Source organism: Camelina sativa, chromosome 18 (assembly GCF_030686135.1).
Source record: "Camelina sativa cultivar CO46 ecotype springtype chromosome 18, ASM3068613v1".
NCBI classification, from domain to species: domain Eukaryota; kingdom Viridiplantae; phylum Streptophyta; class Magnoliopsida; order Brassicales; family Brassicaceae; genus Camelina; species Camelina sativa.
The window spans coordinates 20,310,016-20,322,044 of NC_141897.1; positions in this window are offsets into that span (position 1 = coordinate 20,310,016).

A 12,029-nucleotide genomic window follows, 5' to 3' on the forward strand; every position below is an offset into this window, starting at 1 on the left:
GTCTTATTAATGATAATGAATAGAGGTTACATATATATAGAGAGTACAAAGGCCAAAGCCCAAACCGACATAGCCTAAGTCTCATGGACGAATGGGCCTAAATCCTAGAGATACATAACATGGACCGTAAGGCCAAGAACCAATGGACTGTATATGGGCCGTATGGCCATGTCCTAATGGACTGTGAACGGGCCGGTCTATGGAGTCCACTAAGTGTTTTACAACACTCCCCCTTGGACGAGATGACCGTGCCTATGTTGGATGGGATCGCTGCAATATGCTTAGGGGATGCTGCCTCATTAAAACCTTACCAGGAAAACCCAATGGGACAAAACCTTGGTGAAGGAAAAAGAGTACAGCACACATTGCTCCCCCTGATCCAAACATCACTCCAAGTCCTGAAGCCTCCGCATCCCAATCTTGTGCGTGAGCTTCTTGAACGTTGATGTCGGCAATGCTTTGGTGAAGAGATCGGCTGAGTTGTCGCATGATTGAATTTGCACCACTTGAACTTCAGTAAGATGTGCTTCGTCCGATCTCCCTTGATGTAACCTTCCTTGAGTTGTGCGATACAAGCCGAATTGTCCTCATATATGACCGTTGCTTCTTTGTTGTCGTCCATGCCGCTATCCGTCCATATATGTTGAGTCATCGAACAAAACGCACTAAACCTTCTTTGCTATAACCTGCATCAACAATACCAACTAAAACCTTCTTTGTTATAGTTAGTAAAATATAAACCCAAATCTTACCTTCCTTGTAGGTAACATAATAAATACTTAATTTTACTCTAGTGCCTTTGGGTTAGTCAAGAACTAATTCTTGCTAGGAGGTTCACGGCAAAACTTATCTCTGGTCTAGTGTGGCTAGCCAAGATTAATTCTCCTATAGCACTGAGGTATGGCATTTCAGGACCGCGAACTTTCTCATTGTCCTTCTTTGGACCAATGGATCTTTATCCAAATCAATGCTCCTTACAACCATTGGGCTAGTCAATGGGTGAGCTTAGTCCTTATTAAAACTCTTGAGTACTTTTCTGTATATGCCATTTGATGCACAAGGATTCTATCATTTATGTACTCAAGTTGTAACCCCAAACATAATTTTTCTTTTTTGCCTAGGTCTTTCATTTCAAATTCTTTCTTGTTTGGGCGATTTAACCAGGGGTTCCAAGGATGTTTGAATCATCCATATAGACTGCTATTATCACAAATTCTTTGTTTGCAAACTTCTTTATAAATACATGGACTGATGGGATCATTTTATAGCCTTCTTTGGCTAGGTACTTGCTTAATCTATTGTACCATATACACCCACTTTGTTTCAGTCCATAAAGGTATTTGTCTAGCCTTATGCAGTATTTTCTCGAGAACCACTCTTATAATCGAGCTCTATACCCTCTGGTAATCTCATTTCATTTTCCAGTGGACCATGTAAGTATACGGTTTTAACATCCATTAACCGTAAATCCAGTTTTCCTTTTATAGCCAGACTTATTAAAGTCGTTGCATCCATCACAGGGAGTAAGTCTCCTCATAATCTATTCCTGGTCTTTGAGAGAATCCTTGTGCTATAAGCCGTGCTTTATCTCACGCTTTCATTATTCTAATTTCTCTTTCTTACAAAGACCAACTTATGTCCAACTGGTTTATATCAAGTGTTGTCCTTAAGGTCGGACCAAACACATTTCTCTTCTTTAAAGAGTTTAACTCCACGTCAATGGCTTCTTTCTATTTTAGCCAATCTTTACTTTGAGTGCACTCTCATATAGACGTGAGTTTCTGATCCTCATTTACTTCAAGTGCTACCTTGCATGCAATTATTTCATTAATGTCGACATCTTTGCAGTTCCATTTTATTCTAGACATGATATAGTATATCGAGCTCTTATTATTATTAATACCTTAAGGACCTTGAGGTTTAGCGTCCCAAACCTCATTGTTGGTACCTTAGAATTTGCCGCGGCCATGTCTATACTTTTTCCTTAACCTCGGTTTTATTTGCACCTTTATTAGATTTCCGAAGGTTCTTTTCTATGGAACATATTGGTCTATTTAGACTCTGTAGCAACTTGATTATTGTGTTCCTTTTGAACATCAATACGTACTGGTGCATTACAAGCTGGTATGTACGATTTCATAATTCTCTTTTGGGTCATTAAAGGAATCTTGGCAATTGAATAGCTAGCTTTTGCAAATGTACAATCTCGAGGATCTTGCCAATTTAAGGATGTTTGATTCCATAATATTTCTTTGACCAGCTTGTCTTTCTCTCCACCCAATGTAGGGAATTCGGATTCAGCAAACTGACAATCCGTGTATCTGGCCACATATAAATCACCCATAGTTGGCTCAAGATACTTAACAATGGTGGGAGAATCATATCAATATATATTCCCATCCTCCTTTGAGGTCCCATCTTTGTTCTCTGTGATGATGCAATATAGACGGCACACCCGTATATTATTTTAGATGGGATATGTCTGGCTTATGACCCGTTATGCATTTGGGAATATTTATACTCACTAGATGGCCTGATGCGTATAAGTTCTGTTGCATGTAGTACTGTGTGTCCCCAAGCCGACACAAGAAGCTTCGACCTCATGAGTAATGGTCGAGCAATTTATTAAGTGCGTTTAATGAAGGATTCATCTAATCCATTCTCTGTATGTTCATGTGCCACAGGGTGGTCCACACTCCCCCCCATGGACGTACCATTATTATTAAACGCTTGGGATATAAATTCACCAGCACTATCTAGACTTATAGTCTTAAGTGGAAAATTTCTTTAGTTACATTTGCTGGTGATGGCCTTATAAATGAGTTTCCCTTGTGTACATGCTACACACGTGAAATTGTAGGGATAACTCTTCTCTCTCTTAGGAGTGTGCCAATTTTATTTAATATCAACATACGCATCATGTTAGAAACACGGATGGCCAATCCGGTCATGCCATAAAGTGAATTATTGAACATTTCGTTCATTGCCATATTAGCCTCTATTATATTAATCTTAGCATGGTAAAAACCAGTGGCTAGCGCAAGGTATAGACTTCTAGGATTCTCTTTAGATCCTTGGGTGATTTTAGTAATATATATAGGAACTCTTGGTTTCCTTCACCCTTTATTTCAATATGGAAACCATTCAAATGAATGTCCTTAAGGCTCAATAAGCTTCTCTTAGAGCTGGGTGATTATAATGCAACACTTAGTTCAAAATGTGTGCCATAAAATATATGTCTGGCCGTAGCCTTTACTTAGGCTTGCTATACTCGCTTATCTTTGCTAATATTGGTTTTGTGTGGCTTAATCCACTATCCACCACACTTATTTTCTTGTCTTTAACCATTTCCAATAATGGACAAGGATTTATGTTTTAATATATATTAAAGGAAATAAAATAATTGGATTTAAATCAAAATAATAATTCAATCAAATTCAAAAGCATAGAAATTAAAATAATACACCACATGAGTTTAAATATTTTTCTTTAGGCAACCAAAATCTCATAATCCAATTTAGGAGTTCTGCATGTCTTTATCTTATGGTTTTCTATACCATAATTATTATTACAAGTGGACTTGGTCTTATGTTGCGGGTTTAGATAACCCGCGGCCTTTACCCCGACCGCGGCCGAAGCCTAATCGGTTTCTATAGCCTTGACCATCATAATTATGTCTTTGGTAAGTCCCACGACCAGGACCACCATGTCCACTTCTTCCTCGGCCACGGCCATACTTGTCTCTATGGACATAGATAGACTCATTAGTCTCTTTGGCTCTTTAGGCTCTTTAGAATTTTTCTTTGTCATGTCAACCTTGTGAGCTTCATTGCACTTTTCATTTACACATCGGTGACAAACCGATTTAGCCTTGATTTGCGGTTTAAAGGACCCACAGCCCCTACCACCGCGGCCACGGCTTGCCTGGCCCCAACGACCACCACGTCCTCTGCCACCACGGCCATGGCCATAGTGTCTTTTTCTGTGGACGTAGTTGGTCTACGGCCGTAACCATCAAAACGGCTTGCCTGGCCCCAACGACCACCACGTCTTCTGCCACCACGGCCATGGCCATAGTGTCTTTTTCTGTGGACGTAGTTGGTCTCCTTGGGCTCTTTTTCCGGTAATGGGGCTGTACCGGGAGGTCTCATAGCACTATTCATCAACAGCTCATTTTCATGGTACTGTTGCTGAAGTACTATATTGTGAGTACTAAAAGTAGACAAAGTCTTCTCTAGTAACTCTCTCTCCGTGACTTCAGTACCACACAACCTTAGGATTGAGACAATCTTAAAAGCTCTGAGTTATACTCATCCATGGATTGGAATTCCTGGATCCTTAGGTTTTTCGAATTGAGCCTTTGGTAGGAGCACCATCTATTGGTGTCCATATTGTTTTTCAACTCTGTCCAAAGGTCAATAAGATTCTCAATGGTATGGTACTTGGTCCTTGAGACTCTCAGCAAGGTGATGGTGTGTATGCAAAATTGCCTTACATTTATTCTTTTAGTGCAACCATTATCGTCCTTAATACACTCACATAGGTACTTTGATTTTACAAGACATGCACCCGATTATATCATGCGGTTTTTAAGACCGAACCATGTAATTCATTTGGATCATGCCATGCGGTGTTTAAGACCGAACCATGGAATCATTTTAGTCTTAGGTCACGCGGTATTTGAGACCGAAACATGCCTTGCCTTTACTTATAATTTCGAACTTAGGTCATGCGGTATTTGAGACCGAAACATGCCTTTATTCTACTCAATTTCGTGGCTTAATATGCATGAACAACAAATCTAGATAGGAACTAGCATGCATGCAACAATTTCCTTTTTCTAGATAAGATTTCCTTTTCTTAAGTTTTCCTTTTCAATTTTGGATTAAGACAAGTTTTAGGAAATATTTTATTTATATTTTAGGATAATTACCAAATTAAATTTGGAAGTTATCCTGATAGTTCTAGCAACCTAGAACAGTTCTATAATTTTCGAATTTCATAGTTTTAGGATCCGAATTTTTTTTTTCTTAATTTACTAGAACAGTTTTAAGTTTATAATTGATCCTATATTGTTTCTATGGAAATTCCGAATTCAACAGTCCTAAACAAGTCTATCCAATTTGATATTAATGTTCATGCAACTCTAACAATTTATGAAATTATTGGTTCTTTAATACCCTATGCATAATCCGATTTCATTATGATGCATGAACAACCAAGTTTTAAATATCCTAGAACAATTAGATCAATATTTATCTTATGAGTCTAACAATTTAGTTCTAGGTTCTTATGCAACAATCAATCAAGCAAGCATAGACAATTAATCAATCAATCGGATTTTAAGCTTGATATATCTTGGTGCAATTCACAAACAATCTAACAGCCCTATGCATCCGATTTTATAGTTTTACAGGAATAGGACTCTTAAGATTTGTTTGTTGTGTACTTGGATGTTTTAGGGTTCCATAGGTTTTATGTATTGAATTCGATTCATAGGTTCTAAGAGAGTTTTAGATCTTAATTACCTTTCACCAATTAGGGTCTGACTGGTTTTGATCTGGGAGCTAAAGACCTCAGATTTCACTCACGAACCTCGATCAGAACCACTATCAACCCAATCCTCGTACCACTCTCGAACTGCTCTCGGACTGCTCTCGGACAGATCCTCGTACCGCCTACGTACCGCTCTCGGCCGGAACCGCGAACTGCTATCGCCAGGAACCGCGAACTGCGAACATCAGGAACCGCGAACTGCGAACGTCAGGAACCGCGAACTGCGAACGTCAAGAACCGCGAACTGCGAACGTCAGGAACCGCGAACTGCGAACGTCAGGAACCGCGAACTGCGAACGTCAAGAACCGCGAACTGCGAACGTCAGGAACACGCCTTGGTTTCGAACTCGAACATAACTCGGATAAAACTCGATCTTCGAACAGGAACAGGACCGCGGACGATGGTGGATTCCGAACAAGAAGTAATCGCCGAGAGTTTTGGATTATCACCGAGAGATCTCCGGACTTTGCCCTGGAACTTGCCGCGTACTGGATCCAAAACGGACGGAAGCTGATCGCCGAAGCTGATCGCCGGAACTTGCCGCGTACTGGATCTTCGAACATGAACTTACCCCGGACTGGCCGCGTACACGGACGGAAGATGATCGCCGAATTTGGGCGGCGGTTTTTAAGGTTTTAGGGTACGAGATAGAGGCGGCGGCCGATTAGGGTTTTAGGGTTTTAGGGAGGAGAGAAACGGCGGCTGCCTTCAGGGTTTTAGGGTTAGGGTTTTCTCAGCTGGCCTTAGAGGCTATCGTGCTGATAACGTGTTATGAAACTAGAGAGTTTAGGATGAAATCTCTTAGTCTTATTAATGATAATGAATAGAGGTTACATATATATATAGAGTACAAAGGCCAAAGCCCAAACGGACATAGCCTAAGTCTCATGGACAAATGGGCCTAAATCCTAGAGATATATAACATGGGCCGTAAGGCCAAGAACCAATGGACTGTATATGGGCCGTATGGCCATGTCCTAATAGACTGTGAACGGGCCGGTCTATGGAGTCCACTAAGTGTTTTACAACAAAATATCGTTTGTTATAAAGGTAGACAAAGTATTTTTCAAAATATACACGCTAGAAAGACAAAAAAAATATAATTGTAATAAACCGACCCCTTGGAAAAATACAGTAACTTTATATAGGTAAATCTGTACAATTAATTAATCAGGCGGAACTTTTTAAAGTTTGCAATCAAGTGATGAACCTACGAAACTTGAAGAAAGCTAGGCAATTCTGCTGCTGATGAACCAACAAAACTTACAGATAATAAATGGAGCTCAATCAGCTTGCGTTGATCTTTTGGACCAACCAATATGCATACACTGTCGATAAAAGGAAAAACAAAAAGTATATAAAACCAATTCATGATTTCATAAATTATTATAATTTCTCTTTTGACCAATAAAAAGTGGCCTATTTATGGGAAGAGAATCTCAAACGTATGATACTCTCAATGTAGGAAAAGTCTCTTAAGACTATTTACCATTTTCTTATACTCTAAATAACTAGCTAGGTTAGGTCTGATATAAATAAATTAGACCCATTGCAATTGGGTGGATGGATTTTTTAGAATACAATGCAAGGATTTTCTTAAATAAACTTAGAAGATCCTTTAATGCTTAACTGGTACTGTACTAGACTACTATTGTAGTCAATACAGTGTAAGAAAACACAGTACTATTATCTTAAGACAATTAATACGTTTCTGACAGTTAAGAACTCACTGTTGCTACAATTTGTGTAGGATTAACACTTAACACTAAAGCTTTATGACCAAATAATTCCGTCTGAAGGTTCAACTTTTTGAGTGGTTATTGAATATGGAACGTGTTCCCATAAGAAATTAACAAAACAACATTCATGTCGGGTCCCATGACTATTATATGTCTGACCTGAGACCTCTGTGTGATATCGATATACACACATACACAACAAATATTGGTCTGAAAAGTGAAATCTATTTTAATATTTGGTAACTAATCCAATGAATTGATAACTGATGATAGCCACCCAAGATAAACTTCGTTTTGTACATATATCAACAACAACAAAAAAAAAAGAATCTTATGTAAGAATTGGTAACTGATTGAATGAATCACCGCCGTAATTAATTATTGTTACGTTACTTTCAGATGTAATCTTATTTTATGTTGCTCTTACGTTCTCCTGCTTTTGTTGATCACAAACCATCAAAGTTCATGTCGAGCGCCGTTGGAACAAGAACACAAAAATATTCTTAATATGTACTGGAAGATTTGTAATTCCTAATATTATCGAAATTTCGTCTCTTTAAACATCTCCAATTCTGAAAAGAATCGAAGAAGTACTTGGCGATCAACTACTCTTTGCAATCGATTTTTTTTTGTTAGAATAACAACTTCTCCCAACTACAATCACTTTCTTTTTATTGTTGTTACTGTTTTTATCAGAACTGTGTGACTGTGGCTGAAGTCTTGTCTTTCCTCCTCCCAGAGGTTTTCTTCTTCTCTTTCTTTTGTACTTCAATTAGTTTAGTAAAAAAAGTTTCTACTTCAGAAAAAAAAATTACAGAAACTATGACAAGCTTTAATAAAGAAAATTATTGTATTTTCAAAAGTTTGAAAAAATTGTGGTATGCAATCCTGAATCTAGATTTTGTTTATTCAACATCTCTAATGGTTTGCCTTTCCCTTTCTTCTTCCTCTCTAGCTCATTTGTTTGGTTCTCATGCTCAGCTGCTTTCATGTACTTAATATAATTATATAAAGGTTCTGTAAAGAAAGGTCATTGTTTCTAAAGAAAGCATTTTAACAACAAACAAAAAAAATATGTTGTCAATGGGACGTCTTAAGAAGCAAAATTATTGTACTTTTAAAATTCTGAAGTGAAGTCTGTGATAAATTGTAATAAGCAATCCAAAATCTAAAATTCAAATTAATCTAAATTTTGTATTATAAAAAGAAAAGTAATTTTCAATCTAAACTTTTGTTTCTTGAAAATATCTAAAAATAGTGTTGAAAAAATAGTTACGGGACCTCTAGCACTTGGATTATTTTCCAACCTAATTTTTTTTGTTAGGCAGAACTAACTAACCATTCTAAAATGACACGATAAATGTAATAACTCAAAAATATTTATTAATACGAAGATTTATGCATTAGAACTTTGGGTGAGATATTGTATAAATTACTTATACTTTGATGAAAGTTATTCTTTTTTTCATTTTTCTTTTTTGGCTCAAGAACAACTTTTATAAGTAAAGAAAATAAAAAAATATGATATACAGCAATTTTTCAAATAGTATTTATTACTAGTTCATAATTCAATACGATCATATATGTATATATTAGGGTGTTGGGTAAGCAATATTTTGGCATAGACAAATACTCGTCCGAATAAAATGTATTATAGACTATATAGTATATACCAAAATTGGACCACATGAACAAAAAGAAATGGACCACATTTGGGTGTTGATGAGCCCTAAACATCTAAATGGATGGATAGTACCTAAACGTATTTAATTTCTCTGAATCGTTATTAACATAAATTTGGCTCTCTCTTTAGTACGATATATGTTTGCCCTCTTAGATCAAAACTTTGGATCTTTTTTTTCTGCTCATACCTCATGTTAAGTCCACATCTCAAGACCGCATATAATATATCGCACGTTGTCTTGTCAAACTTATATACCAATATATAGTGGACATAAACCTCATTTTTCCTTATTAATATTTATAGCGAATCATCCTTTTGTGAAATTTGAATTTTTAGATATGAATCGTTTAAAGCTTTTCATTTACGAACATATATATATGTCAACTTAGGACCATTTTAACATCACGCCTTGTCTTTTTGTTCTGTGCGTGACCACACTCGTACATGATAATTCGTACGCATATGGTATGGTGAAAAATGAAAAGTGAATATCTCTAGGCCAATATATTGATAAGAAAACAAATATTAAGAGAAGTTTATTTCATCATAAGGGCCAATAAAAAAAGTGAAGGGAGATAGAAAAAGCACATACGTTGGAATTACTGAAGTATCATCATCAGCTAAGAAATACCATGTTAAGACGTAAATCTTCTCTTTGCTTGCAATTATTCGAACCTTGGCATATAAGAATTGACTGTCTTTCACAAAGTATATATTGCTAATCAAGTGAGCTATCAGCGGTTGGTACTTCTGAAAATCTCACCGTATAATAGAGTATATATATTCTGAATAGGTGTGAAAGAAAAAAACCCTCTACCACCACCAAGTAAGTAATGTTTTAGAAAAGCTAAGTAATAGCCATTATTTTCTAATTTTGCCAAAAAGGCCAGTTTCCTTTTATCGAAGTTCATTTGGGAGGAATCAAAACCTGACACGTAGTTGAGAACCCAGTCGAGATTTAAAACCATTCGACAGGGAAGATTATGAATAAATAATCTACAGTGTTACATCTTTTGATAAGAAAACGACAAAAAGTACTTTAATTGGTCACCCTAGAAAATCAAATCAAAGGAGAAATCCGTGTGAAGTTTTAATATGACAACGACATAAATTTGAAGTTGTTAATTTATCTTGGAATCCTTGGCAGAAAAAATGCTATAAACTAGGATTTAATTCGCGGTACACCGCGAAATTATAATTTTAAAATTTTAAATATTTAAAATACGTATATTATATTTGTTTATTATTTTGCGGTTGTTTTATTAATTTTTAAATTATATACCTATAACTATTTATTGAATTTACTGGACAATTTTAATGTTTATATATGATTTTAAATAAAATGGTTAAGTTTTTTTTGTTTCTTAATATAAATGTTACTATGTTATCTAAGTTTTGACCCGCGGTACACCGCTTGATTGTGTTTTTTATGTAGAATAATATAGAGATATGTGAGAAATAATAGGTATTTTATGTGTTTAGTGTATATAAAAATTAATTATTTTCATTTTTAATTTATCAATTACTTGTTTTATTGTTAGCATTTAACCGTTCTCTTTGTTATCCCTGTTTAGGAAATTGGAGATATTGTTTGTTTATATTCTCGATTTTAAGCTAATATTATGTACTCCCTCTGTATCACAATAGATGATTTTTTAGGAGTTTTAAACAAATTAAGAAAAACATTTAGTGTTAAGCTATAAATGCATTTTTTATTTATAAAAATATATTTTCATAACTATCAACCCATAGTAATTCATCAAAATTTAAATTCTCAATTAATGATTCTTGAATATTACAATTTCTTAGCATTAATTAGTAAAAATTTAAAGAAAATTAATCTTTGTGATACAAAAAAAATTTCTAGAAAATCATCTAATATAATATAGAGAATAGAGGGAGTATATTTCTTCCATAAATGTAGAAAATATTAAATGGAAACTATTAAATTAAGCCGAGATAATTTAGGGAAACTAATAGATTTTTTCTCTAAAGATCTATTAAAATATGGTTGAAGATTTTTATGGGATTACAATTTAATGTGTAGAGTTGTTTGTGGAAAAATCAAAATGTAGAAATGTTATCCAGCTGTTTATGGCAATAAACGTATCACATTATTTAAATAGTTCCATTAATTGAGTTTTTACGAAATGTTATTTTAGGAAAATTGTTAGGGGTTAATGTTGTAAATAAAATATATTAAATAAGCAAAATTTGAAAGATATAAAAAAAATGTACTTCAAAAATAATAATATAGATAATAATATAGATGAATATAATCAAGCTTGATATGTGTTTCTTGGCAAAATGGTAATTACATATATAGTGAACTTCTCGAGTGATATGATCAACATTATTTGTTAACCAAGAAAAGAATAAAGTTATACTATAAAATATATATAAACATGATATTGCAAACTATGCAAAGTGAGCTAGGAATAATCAAACTTCACATCACATGCTTTGAGATTTTCTTGCTTTGTTTACTTTTATGGATGGGTTTGTGATTTTAGGGTTTAGATGCAAATATGGAATCGACAACGCACACAAACTTTTCTAAAGCAACTTCTCGCTTTGTCTCATTTTGGATGAGATTCTCTCTGCCACACAACTAATCAAAGTTCCATTTTTCGAGTCCCATTATCTCTTCCTATTTTTTTTTCCTTTCTTTAATGATACTGATACCTACAGATTCCTAATAATTATATTTTGAAAAAGTCACAGCTCATTATTTATTTTATTTTAAAACTGAAATATTTATTTTACAAATATTTATTGCAAAACATTTAATAGAAAGAAGAATAGGTCAAACAGACAAACAAGCTAAGGAAAATATAAAAAATGTAAAAATAATGAGTATTTTCGGTTGTTGTATGCGGATTCTTCTTAAGAGGAAACTGGGCCTAGTTGAAGTCCATCAACTGTTGGTTACATAAGATGTCCCCAAAATGCTCAGCAGCCCTATTCAGTTTTCAACCTTTTTTAGTTTTTACTTTTTAGTAGAAGATTGAACTTTTTTTTTTAACGGTAAAATGTAGTTTAAAAGATT